This window comes from Calidris pugnax, unplaced genomic scaffold, assembly GCF_001431845.1.
Source record: "Calidris pugnax isolate Ruff unplaced genomic scaffold, ASM143184v1 scaffold56, whole genome shotgun sequence".
In the NCBI taxonomy this organism is placed as follows: Eukaryota; Metazoa; Chordata; class Aves; order Charadriiformes; family Scolopacidae; genus Calidris; species Calidris pugnax.
In genome coordinates this window covers 11,368,315-11,380,898 of record NW_015090839.1, presented here as the reverse complement: position 1 = coordinate 11,380,898, position 12,584 = coordinate 11,368,315, and positions in this window count along the sequence as shown.

Below are 12,584 nucleotides of genomic sequence, written 5' to 3'. Positions count from 1 at the left end.
GAGTGGCTGATGTTGGCAGTACTACAGTAAGGCTGGCAACTTAGGTTAGTTCATTTTGCTTGTATTCCTCTTGGGAATATACATGCTGTATCTTGCCTAATTTGCTTTGCATTGATATGGCACAAAGATACAAAGCACAAAAATGAATCCAAGTAACAACCAGATAGAGCATATATTAATGGGCTCAGCCTGGAGGGAGACTAGACCAGAGATGATGCTGTACTGAAAATTGATACAGATAAACTGACTAAATAAGAGTATGAAACTATTTATTTAACATTAATCCATTGACTTGAGAAGCTGAAGGTTCCCAAGAGACCACAGTTTGTTCTAATAAGTTTTATTCCAGTTGCTGAGTTAGTACGAAGCAGGAAGTTGTTATGAGGGAATATATGCATGTGGAAATACTGGTTTCTGCCTCAGGTTATTTAAAGCCTGTTCACATCCTCTATTTTTGTTTACAGAAAAAGGATAATCCACCTAATGAATCAACCCAGTGTTTCTAGGGTTGTTATTCTTCCCATAACTTAAAGGGAAAATTAAGATAAAAGGTGCATGAGACCACATTCAACACATTCCTGAATGGATCCCAGCCATTATAAGTGACGTGCAGAGCAAAGCAGAAAGTACAATTTACAGTGTACAGATACGTCAGTGTAAAGGTGTCATTTTATACATCTCTTCTGACACTGGTTTGTCCTGTTCTAAAGTAGAATCTTCCTTGTTGCAAACTGAAATGTGCTAACCATGAATACAGTTCTAGCCTTTTGAACAATCCAAACACCACTGCAAAGAATTAAAATCAAAATTATATTGCCTTCTACTTACTGGAAAAATCAACTGCCTAGTCAGTTGCAAGTCATCAACTAGTCATCAACTGCAAGGTGATGGCAGCTTTCAAATTATAAATGATTCACAGGATTTAGAATACTTAGACTGCTTTAATTGTTATAAGGGACATAATTTGAAAGATGCACATTAGGAAGCCTCACAATCATTATATAATTTCCACAGAAAACATGAGTATTTTGGAAGCTATCCTGAAGATGAAAGAAGCAGTATCAGAGTGAGAATAAAATGAACATTGTCCTGAAAACTAGAACAACTCAAGAGCAATTGGAATAATGATGTATCCAAGCACTTTTCAATGTGCTCTGAAGAGACCTGAAACTGACTTTTCTTTAAAAGATGTCCTGGATATAAGCACATGTATGCAAGAGGAAAGGAAAAAGATATATATTTTTTTTATTTTACCTATACAAAGTAGATAAATAAACAAAACACATAAACTCTGTTATACTCCAAACACAAGTTTGAAATTTCTCAGTTTGCATTTGAAAGGCCAACCCCCTCTGTGGGATCTCTTGAAGTCGTGGACTTATGCCATGACTGAATAAACACCTCAGCTTTGGCTTACATCCTGTCACTGAAAAGACTACAGTGGATAGTCTTGGATAAAAAATATTTCAACCATCCTAAAACTGATATTTTCCTAAGTCATTTTGTCCCACAGTAAAGCTAACCATTATCAGACTTATGTGTTCTTCAGCCATAAAGACAGGTGCTCGCCTTCATTTACCCTTGAAGTTTTCTCTAATACAGCTGTTCTACCTTGATGAACTTGCTGTCCAGAAGAGGTTTTCTATCTGCACAAGAGACATAGCAGTCTTAAATGAATCCCTCTGACAGAAAGGAGAATTCCCTCGGAGAGAAAGAGAGAGAACATTGACTTGACAGCTTTGCACTGCAAATATAAGCCACCCTAAACTCAAAAGGCCATCAATAAATTCGACAGGACTCCCATTCAAAAAAACCCTAGGTTTGTTTGCAGTTTTAATTCATAGGCTGCTGCACTGAAGTTGTCTTCTTGCTAGAAATCACCAACACATCACTTCATTTTGACAGACTTGGATGAGAACTTGGCCTGAAATTTCCTCTGGTTTCAGTTACCTGAAACCTTGTTGTCTATTGCTTAAAAATGAATTATTTATCTTCCTTCCAAGTAAAGGGCACTCATCACTGACATGTCTCTTTTATAATTTATAATAAAGAAGTCAGATTTTCAGTGACAGCTACCTGTTGCATCTAAACCTGGGTTTGCTGATAGATACCATTCACGGCTGTAAGAAATCAGATTTGCCAACACCTGAATGCTGACTAACATTTATTTATAGCATGTCTTTCATTTTCTCCTCAACAATTTAGTGTCAAGTGTTGGTTTCTGAATGATTAATAGGAACCCAACAAGATGGCAATCAGGATAGTATTCCGATTAAAGCTGATTTTAAGACTGTTGGAATTGAGTTTAGCAAAATACTATCACTCAAGTTATAAATATTTTGGATTTTCTTATTCTGACAGGTATACCAGTCTTATATGTGTCTGTGATACTTTTATTACCCTGTTCTTGCAATATTTTAATGCTGCAGACTTTACTCCTTTTTAATAGCCTAAAAGGGAAATGAAATGTCATTATGTTAATTTACAGGTGTGGGGAGAATTGAATTTTGGGGAGGGTAGGTCTCACCTCGCTTTAAGTATCTAGTCCAAACTACTTGTAGGAGAGAGAGATTATCTCTAACGGTGATCCATTCTATCTTAGAACAACTAACAAACTAACTTCTTAAATTTCAGGGTCAATGCCACAGTGATTTGTCAGGGTAAAAAAAGAGAAAAAAACTGCTAAATGCTTATAGAATTCTAGCATTATGCACAGTTTTATTATGGCAAGATGCCCAGGAGTCAGAGAAGATAAATGAGCTATGAAGTGGGAGGGAGAGAAAGAGAGTGTTGTTAAATTTAATAATTCTTTTTTCTTTTTCCTTTCTCCTTTCTTTCCTTTTTTTTTTTTTTTTTTTTTAACTGGTAGCCTAAAAGGGAAATGAAATGTCATTATGTTAATTTACAGGTGTGGGGAGAATTGAATTTTGGGGAGGGTAGGTCTCACCTCGCTTTAAGTATCTAGTCCAAACTACTTGTAGGAGAGAGAGATTATCTCTAACGGTGATCCATTCTATCTTAGAACAACTAACAAACTAACTTCTTAAATTTCAGGGTCAATGCCACAGTGATTTGTCAGGGTAAAAAAAGAGAAAAAAACTGCTAAATGCTTATAGAATTCTAGCATTATGCACAGTTTTATTATGGCAAGATGCCCAGGAGTCAGAGAAGATAAATGAGCTATGAAGTGGGAGGGAGAGAAAGAGAGTGTTGTTAAATTTAATAATTCTTTTTTCTTTTTCCTTTCTCCTTTTTTTTCTTTTTTTTTTTTTTTTTTTTTAACTGGCTAGGGAATGCGAAGGACATCAAAGTGGTTTTCAGTTTTCCTATAAATCTATAAGAAAATGAATTTCAGCAGCAATTTTTCTACTTCTATTACTGAAGTTCTTTCAGAACCTGAAAAGGACTATAATTCAGGGTCTTTCAAATTACTTTGGAGAAATATAATAAATCCAATATATATGGGAAAAGTTTATCAGCTTTTTTGTATAGATAAAACATGTACAGTTACTGGGTCTTTTTTTCTGATTTATTAAAATAGTTTCAAAACAATATATTAGCAGATCTGTGTGTGAGCATTTCACTTTGGGAAACACTCAATTTCTAGAATAGAAGCCAAATAACATGATATAGCAAATTAGTTAAGCGTTGGCATTGTTCTACTTAAAAACATGGGTAAAAGTATGAATTTGTGATCAAAGATCAGTGGAAGAATGCACAAATCCAGAGTGCTGTCCTTGATCATGACAGCCACAGGATAAACCCATTATTTTCCGGCTACCTATAAGTTCATTACTTTGAATGTGACTTTTCATGCTTGTGGGAAGAAAAGCTGATCTCCGTCATTACTCCAGATATTTCCTTGCAAACAAAATTCAATATTATTTTCCATTTGCACACAATATTTGCCTACCCACAGCCAGTGTGTTAAGCTTTTGTCTTTTTTTCATATAAGCTCTGCTTAAAAGTGTGTGGAAATTAGCATACTAGTAATGTTAACCTGGAGGTCATGAAGTAGCTAAGAGTTACAGAACAACCTTCTTTCCTATCTCCTCTCTCCTGCAGGGATTGTCCATATTGCAGTAAATCTATTCATAGTGTAATCTGTAGATTAAAGAAAAAGGGCAAGAACTCTCTCCAGTACTTATTTTCTTGCAAAAGAAACCCACCCTAATTCTTCTATTGCTGGAACAGGTATGACACAATGACATGAAGCTTATGCTGCAAATCTGGCCTAAAAGGGAATATAAAAAAGAAATCCCAATTATGTGTATATGCCTCAGTACAATCTAATGCTCAGAGGTTTTCCCTTAAACTGAAAGCTCTCCAATGAATCACAATTTTAAGAACTTTTAAAAAATGTAAGATATATTACTTTGTTGTGAGGACTCTGACATGGAGATCACATGAGCTGAGGAACCACCCTTACAAGTTTGTGGCCATTTCAGACAAACTGAAATTCTGGCAGTTGTGAAGTTCTCAGAATTGTACCCACTCCTAACTCATAGATTAAGCACCAATGTGACATCATTCACTCATGTATCTGGCCATTTATTTTTGGAAATATAGGATCTTTCTTGAGACACAATTTTCCTTGCCTGTGTGGCTTTCCTTCCCACATTCCTTTTCTTTAACATTATTATGTCATCAAAGGGTAGAATTCTCCACTTGGTATTGTTTTAATTAGTTCTGTGTTCCTAAAAATGCATTAATTGGACACATACCCAAAAAGTGCGGTACGTAAATTCTTTCTCTTACATGAGGTAGTTACATCTCATTGTGATAATGACTTATGTGTTATGTTCATGTTATCCAATTACCTTTATAATAATATTGCAATGAAATTGTCTTTTCCATCTATCTGAAACATACTTTCTATATTTTGATTTTGAATATTACTAGTAAAATATTAATAAATATATTAACTACATTCAAATACATTGTAAATGAGTAAATATGACTATTGCTACATCACTTCAGGGACTTTGCAAGCTGCACATCTGAAAGGTCACAGGAATATTTTGCAGTGCTCCAGTTACCAAAAAAATGTAATTTAAAATGCAGAGCACCGGTGGAAATATGTTTACAAAAGAATGTTGCTAAACCTTCCAAATACGTCTTGATTACAAGAATGTGCTGATTTTTTACTCACACCATGCTAGGCATCATTACTGTCATAAAACAAATTTAAACCAGAGAACTGGAATTATGCATACAGAGAAAAGGTAAACACCGAATTGTAGTTTACATATTTTTTTATAAAATTAGTCAGTTAATGTTTATTACTGATCTGTGATTTTATTGAATAGGGCTAGAAATAACTTTAGAGACTGACAAGCATATTTTAAACACAGGACAATCCTAGAACTATTTTAATTGTTAATTATGACTAGGTTCGAGAGGAAGTGTATTCTTTTGATGACAAACATTTTCATTAAGATTTCATAGCTTTGTTTTTCTCCCTCCATCAATAGAAGATGGTGAGATTATAAGACACAAGGTAACCTAAATACAAGCAGCAAAATCTGCCCCCACATAAGAATGATTTTACTTTAAACTAGGAAATTTTACCTTCAGGACTGGTCTCTAAGATAAAAAATGAACATAGTGACAGTGAATGATCCTTTTTGAGGATTTACTATTTTTAGATAGGAGGGAGAGACTGACACATTTTTCAATGAACAACATAAATAACTGTCTTGGTTTGGACCGAATTGACCAACCAGAATGACAGATGGCCCCTCCCTCCCCCCCTACGAAGTTTGTTAGTTAGAAGAGGCCCAGCTAAAAACCTGTACGCACTCTCCTAATGAAGGTTCCTGAAAAATTCAGTCTTCTGCCTATCAAACTCCTTGCTCTTTATATATCCATATATAATAAAAAAAGTTCAACACTGCAGAAAAAATTTGCCAAAAGCTAATATATTTGTATTTGAAAGCGAGGAAATTTCCCTTTCCACCAAATTCCTCTTTTCCCTTTGAAATTGGAATCTTTCTATGGATTGAGCGTGCTTGTGGAAATAATCGAAGTAAAGCAATCTACAGAAATGAAGTTTTCCCTCTAAGTATATGATAGCACTGCTTTAGGGCTTAAAAACATTCAAAGTAGGGCTGTAGCAGCTCCTACGAAATCATTCTCACACTGATGTCTCTCTCTGTATACCAGTTTTTATGGGGTTAAATCCACTTCAAATTCACTCAGACTTTCTGCATTATGTCCTCTTAAAAGAAAGTCCTTTTATAGTAAATGCTATATTAAGATTCTATAAAGAACATATGGAAAGAAGTTTTTTTATTTTCATATCAGGAAGACATAAAAATACATGACAAGGGTTACATTACAATACAGGGTTACAATAAGGTAGATTTTATTTTTATAGCATTGATATCTTTAAAACATTGGTTTAATTGACTGTATTTATTTTCTTAGTTTAAGAATATGCTTTGTATAATAGCAATATATGAGGTAGTCCACATTGTTCATCTGAATTTTGTGATCAAATTTCCCACAACAAATACGTTGCATTAACGACAAAACTGATATCTATGTATTATGTTTTAGTTTTCATGTATCCACTGACAGTTCTTTGCTTTAATATCTACATGAAATTAAAATTACACCATTTTAGGGGTGGCATGAGAGTTTTAACTTTTTAACAAACTTATAAGAAAGTAGTCAGGAAATTGAACCCAAACAGTATGCTCAAAAGCATTTTTCTGTAAGATCTCTGAAAGGAAAGTCATAAACATATGGTATATTCACAGGAATTATTATTATGTGATACATATTAATAAAATAATAAAGATAATATTAGATAATTTAAAAAATATTTTTATATGTATCAACCACTATAAATATATTCAGTACGTATTTGAGGCTTTGGTGCGGAAAACATGAACATTTGATAAATGTTCCAGATTGTATTTGTATAAAAAGACATTTGGTTCACAGTGCACCCAAAATTGTTTCAGTAGCAAAAAGTCCTACCATTTTCATATTATTACTTTAAATAAAACAAACAAACAAAACCTCCCAAACAAAAAACCCAAACAAAACTCCCAAAACACTGAATAGACATTGAAGGGTGGGTTACTTATCTGTGGATTTATTCTCCTATTCATTAATAGTCTATCCAGAAATGCTTGTAATTTCTGATATCTTTCCAGAGTTGTATACACGTATAACAACCTGGGACCCTATATGTATGAAAAAAGATGCAAAGTCCTTGTGCTCGATATGTGTTCTAACATGATTTTGAAATTTTTTGGTCAGCAGAAAAAAATGTCATTGCACCCTAGAAATCGGGTTAATAGAAGATTCAACTAGGTTGAATTTTGAGAATGTAGCTACTTTGTAGTATATTATATCACAATGCTCTGCTGCTGGCTTACCTCGGGTTCTCAGTCATTGCTCTTGTTGCCTCAGTTGGAAGTTTTCTGCTACTGCTTGGCCAGCTATGTGGACAAGGTCTACAAATCTCTTATGTGTATCAGTTTCATCAGTTCAGTCTGATACTAGGACATGATCATCCATGCATTAGTCACTCTGCTATATGTTATATCTGAAATGGTACAGGTAAATAAAATATTTTCCTCTGGACAAAAGAGGGGAGAACTGTTCATAAAACTGAATCCTGGGAATTTGTCATGTTCATACAGTCAACAAGGTTCAGCCAAATGCTCACAGTTCACAACTAAGAAGTAGTAAGTAATAACTTCCTTAACCACATCCCTGTTCAAAATGAGTGAGGGTACATTTGAATAGCATTCAGTACTGCTTAGTTAAATATCTTTCAGGCAATCAGCTAATATGTTTTAAAAAAAACCCCAAACCAACAGTGACTGAAATGCCACATTTTTTTCTAAGCAATCTAATTCAGGGACTGACACCTAGCTAGAGAACTTTTTCTAATGTTTCCCATACATCTACCACATGAGCTAATTGGTGCATAAGTATGCATCTATTCCTCACAGTGGTTAAAGGAAACAAGTCAAAGAGTGAGTGGATTTTATCTACAAGAAGCAGACATATTGTACAGAACTATTTTTTGGCACCAGCTACAGACCACTATGACTTAAAATTACACTTGGGCAAGTTTAGACTCACGGTCAATCTAGTCCTCCGTTGTTGGAACCCAGATGCCCTCACATAAATTAAATTAAAGTAGGGGTTATCTTTGGGTAATCTTTTCTTCTTGGATGGTATGATATTCTGGGTCAGCACAGGTGTATTCCATTGGATATGGTCATAAGCCTTTAGAGACATCAAACAACTGCAATCCAGCTATTTTAAGGGCAAAATGCTGCTGTAAATGAAAAGTTTCTTTTTATTATTTTTAGTTTTTAGTTTTTACTTTTCTAACAGATATTAAACTATTCTATTTAACCCACCAATATTTCAGTTCTGTTCTCTTTGATGCCATTAAATGTAGTATCACTGCATTCATGCACCCATGCACATTTTATGTTTCTGAGACAAAGATGCCGGGCTCTTCCAGGGGAAAAAAAATGATTTGGTGATCTGCATTGTCTTATGCACATGTCTGATACTCCAGAACAAAACAATTTTTCATTAGAAGCTGAAATATTCTGGTAATCTTTTGGCCTTCTGTCTTCTTTTCCAGAACAGTCAGTAAGCCAGTTAGAAACAAAATGCTCTCCTAGAATATGAAGCAAACAGAATTATCAGTAAAAAACAGAAAATGCAAGAAAGGTTTTTTAGATTACTGCTATTTTTTTCTGAAACCAAAGTTCCTAGGAACTCTTGATGATCCCATTCTTCCTTTCAGCTCCTTGAAGAACCCCCCCTCTTGTCCCCCATGAAAGAACTGAAGGGGAAAAAAGATGATACAAACTACTTCAAATGAAGGCACACTTTCCATATGCAACTTTTTGCTTTAGTATCTATTGAGTCTAACAAGAGAGGAAAGCACCACATGGCTTGTTTCTCACTTTCCCACAATCCCTCTGCTTTTCCAGATGCTTCCAATAGACATAGGTAGATATTATATCTAAGTGTCACTATAAAACTACACAATGTGTAGCTCACTTTCCTTTCCAGGAAAGACTCTCATTACAGGTGTTTAAATCAGTCCAAACTATTTTCTTGTTATTTCATTACATATTGAATATTCAACATCAATATTTTCAGCACAGAGCATGTCCTCATGTTTAGTTAATGATATCTGAATTCTCTCCTACATGACTTGCTGATTGATAGGCTCAGATAAAGCTGTCTTTTGAATACATATGGGATTTATTCCTGAGGCAGATGATATTCCTTTCCCATTTGAATAGGCCTATTTTCAGCAGTCAGGATTTCACAAGAAGAGATAATCCAAAAAAACAGCTTAAACCAGACCACGGAGAGGTCTGAAGGTGCAGTTCTAATTCATGAAAAATCTCGCCATGATACTTCAAAATGAAAAGAAATGTGATGGCAGGCTTTAGTTGCTAAAACAGATAGCTATACTTGTAACAAACTGTATTGCTTCACTAACACTGTTTTTGTGCCTACACAGAGACAGCTATAGCAAGCTGCCTAACAACTAATTAATGAGCAATACAATATCACAACATCACAATATCACAACACCTAAACCCAAAGGGGTGCAGACTTCTCACCTAAAAACAGTGGAGAAGATTCCCATGCATGGCCATGTCTCAAGGTATCCAGAACAACAAGGACTTCAAGGCAACCTGATGCTGAGATTTTGGGGAAAAAACTCTCAAGGAAAGCATCCATCTGTGAAGAAAAATGCTTCAACATCCTTCCCAGAAGATTCAGTCTTTTAAAAGGACCACACAGGAATGAAAAGAACAATGAATAAAACTATGTTCTTATTTATATCATTTTATAACAGAAAAATCAGATTAATCTGTGAGCACTATGGAGTCAGCTGAAATATATTAAGGAGCAAAAAATTGCACTTGGTATGAATATGGTTATCCTCCACTTTATACTGATATAATATTAGAGGCTTAAGAAGTCTCTCCTTGTTTCCCTTTGATGTGTGACTGACAGTTTTTAGTGTTAGAAGATGGAGACAATCCCTTTATTTTGTTTTTGTAAAGGCAAAGTTTGAGAATTTTTTTAAGATGGTAGCAAAACTTTTTAAAACCTCCAAGTTCTTGGTCACGTCTTACCTTTCCAAGTTGTCTTAGCTTTAGGATGGGTTCTTCTTTGTTGCACTCTACTTAAACTTAAACACCTTTACATGGGAAAGGAATGCAAAAACAGGTTAACAACAGTTTTGAACCGAAGAGGTTTACTGGTGAAGATAAAATACAATAAAAATATAAAACATTTCTAGGTCAAAAAATGATGCTTCAGCAACGCCAGTAAAAATCAAGAATAAGTCTTATCTGATTATTATGAACATATCTGGAGTTTTGTAAGTTGGAGAAGATGGCACAATGAATATTGCCTTGTAACAATCTGATGTGCATGTACATTATCATGCTGGCAACATGAGGAATGAACATGAATTAGAGGTCTGTGCAGCTGCAGGGCTATGATCCTGTTGGGCTCACGAAGACATGGTGGCATGGCTCCCTTGACTGGAGTGTTGCAATGGAGTGATACAAGCTCTTTAGGAAAGACAGACTGGGAAGGCAAGGAGGTGGAGTAGCTCTTTATGTGAGAGAACAGCTGGAATATATGGTCCTCTGCCTGGGGAGGGATGATGAGCCAGTTGGGAGTTTATGGGTAAGGATTAAAAAGAAAACATGTAAGGACAACATTGTAGTGGCTCTCTACTACAGGCTGCCTGACCAGGAAAAAGGAGGTGGTGAGGGCCTATACACTGCAGACAGGAGCATTCTCACATTTGCAGGCCCTTGTACTCATGAGGGACTTCTACCAGCCTGCAAGGCATAAACAATCCAGGAGGTTCCTGGAGTGCGTTGACAACTTCCTCACCCGGGTGACAGAGGAGCCAGCAAGAAGAAGCATTCTGCTGGGCCTCAAACTCACCAACAACAAAATGCTTGCTGGGGATGTAAAAGCCAAAGGTAGCCTTGGTTGCAGTGAGCTTGGTTGCAGCAGCTTGAAGTCCCATTGGAGGCCAGTCACTTGCAGTTTGTTTCAGGGGTCACTACTGAGTCCAATCCTGTGTAATATCTTCATTAATGTTCTGAGTGTAAGTTGATGTAATGTTGCTGATGAAACAAAATCAGGAGGAGTGGCTGAGTTGCCAGAGGGTTGTGTTGCTATTCAGAAGGACCTCACAGACTGGAGACATGGGCTGAGAGGACCCTCATGAAGTTTAAGGGGCAAAAGTAAAGTCCTGCACTTAGAGAGGAAAAAACCCATGCACCAATATATGCTAGGAGCCACATGTCTGGAAAACAGCTTTACAGAAAAAGACCTGGGGGTCCTGGTGGACAAGTAGAACATGAACCAACAAAGTGCCCTCATAACAATAAAGGCCAAAGGTTTCCTGGGCTGCATTAGGAGGATCATTGCAAGAAGTCAAGGGCAGTGGTCCTTCCCCTCCACTCAGTGCTGGAGCTACTAGACAGAGTCCAGTGAAGGGTTACTAGGGTGATTAAGGGACTAGAGCACATTTCATATGAGTACAGACTGGGAGCTGGGTCTGTTTAGCCTGGAGAAGAGGAAGCTTGGAGGGGGGAGCCTCATCAATATCTACACCCACCTGAAGTGAGGGTGTAGAGAAGACACATCCAGGCTCTCTTCAGTGGTGCCCAGTAACAGGACGAGAGGCGATGGACACAAACTGCAACACAGGAAGTTCTGTCTGAATATCAGGAAACACTTTTTTACTGTGAGAGTGACCGAGTGTGGGTACAGGTTGCCTAGTGAGTTTGTGGAGCTTCCATCCTTGGAAATAAATGTTCAATATAAATATTCAAATGCCATCTGGACATGGTCCTGGACAACTCTAGGTGGCCCTGCTTTAGCTACAAGAAAACCTCCAGAAGTCCCTTCCAACCTCAAATGTTCTGTGATTCTGTGAACACAGGGAATATGGCATGCTTTTTTTTTTTCTTTTTTAAGAGCATGTACTGATCAGTGATTGACCTGACATAAGAATGTACAATTTAATTGAAATTAAAGGATTGCATCAGGTTTCCCTGGGTCTGAATCACAAAAGAGTTAAGTTATGTGCTCGTTGCTTCTGAAGTCTTAAATTTCGTTGAGTCAAATAGAAAGACTGTATGTGTGAAAAACATTTGTATTAAATTAGGTATTTGAATGAATGTTAAGATTAAATGATGTAAATGGTAAGTGAAGAATTATGCAGGGCAAAAAAATGCTGTGACAATGTACTGAAATTATCATTTATTACAACATAACAACAAGCAGTGCTTTCAAGTCTTCAAAGTCCTATAATATTCTTGTTATACTTAAAGGAGACATCTGAAAGAACTGAGAGAACAGTTGGCTTTTCAAAAGACAAAAGGCAAAATGCTCCATATGAAAAATAACTATGCCTGAAACTTTAGTAGAATGAATATTTTAATATTAGGAGTGAATGACATGACAGTGCTTTTAATCTCTGAAAATTCTAGGGTTACTCAAATATTGTATAAACTGCACCAAACAACATGCTATATGGCATG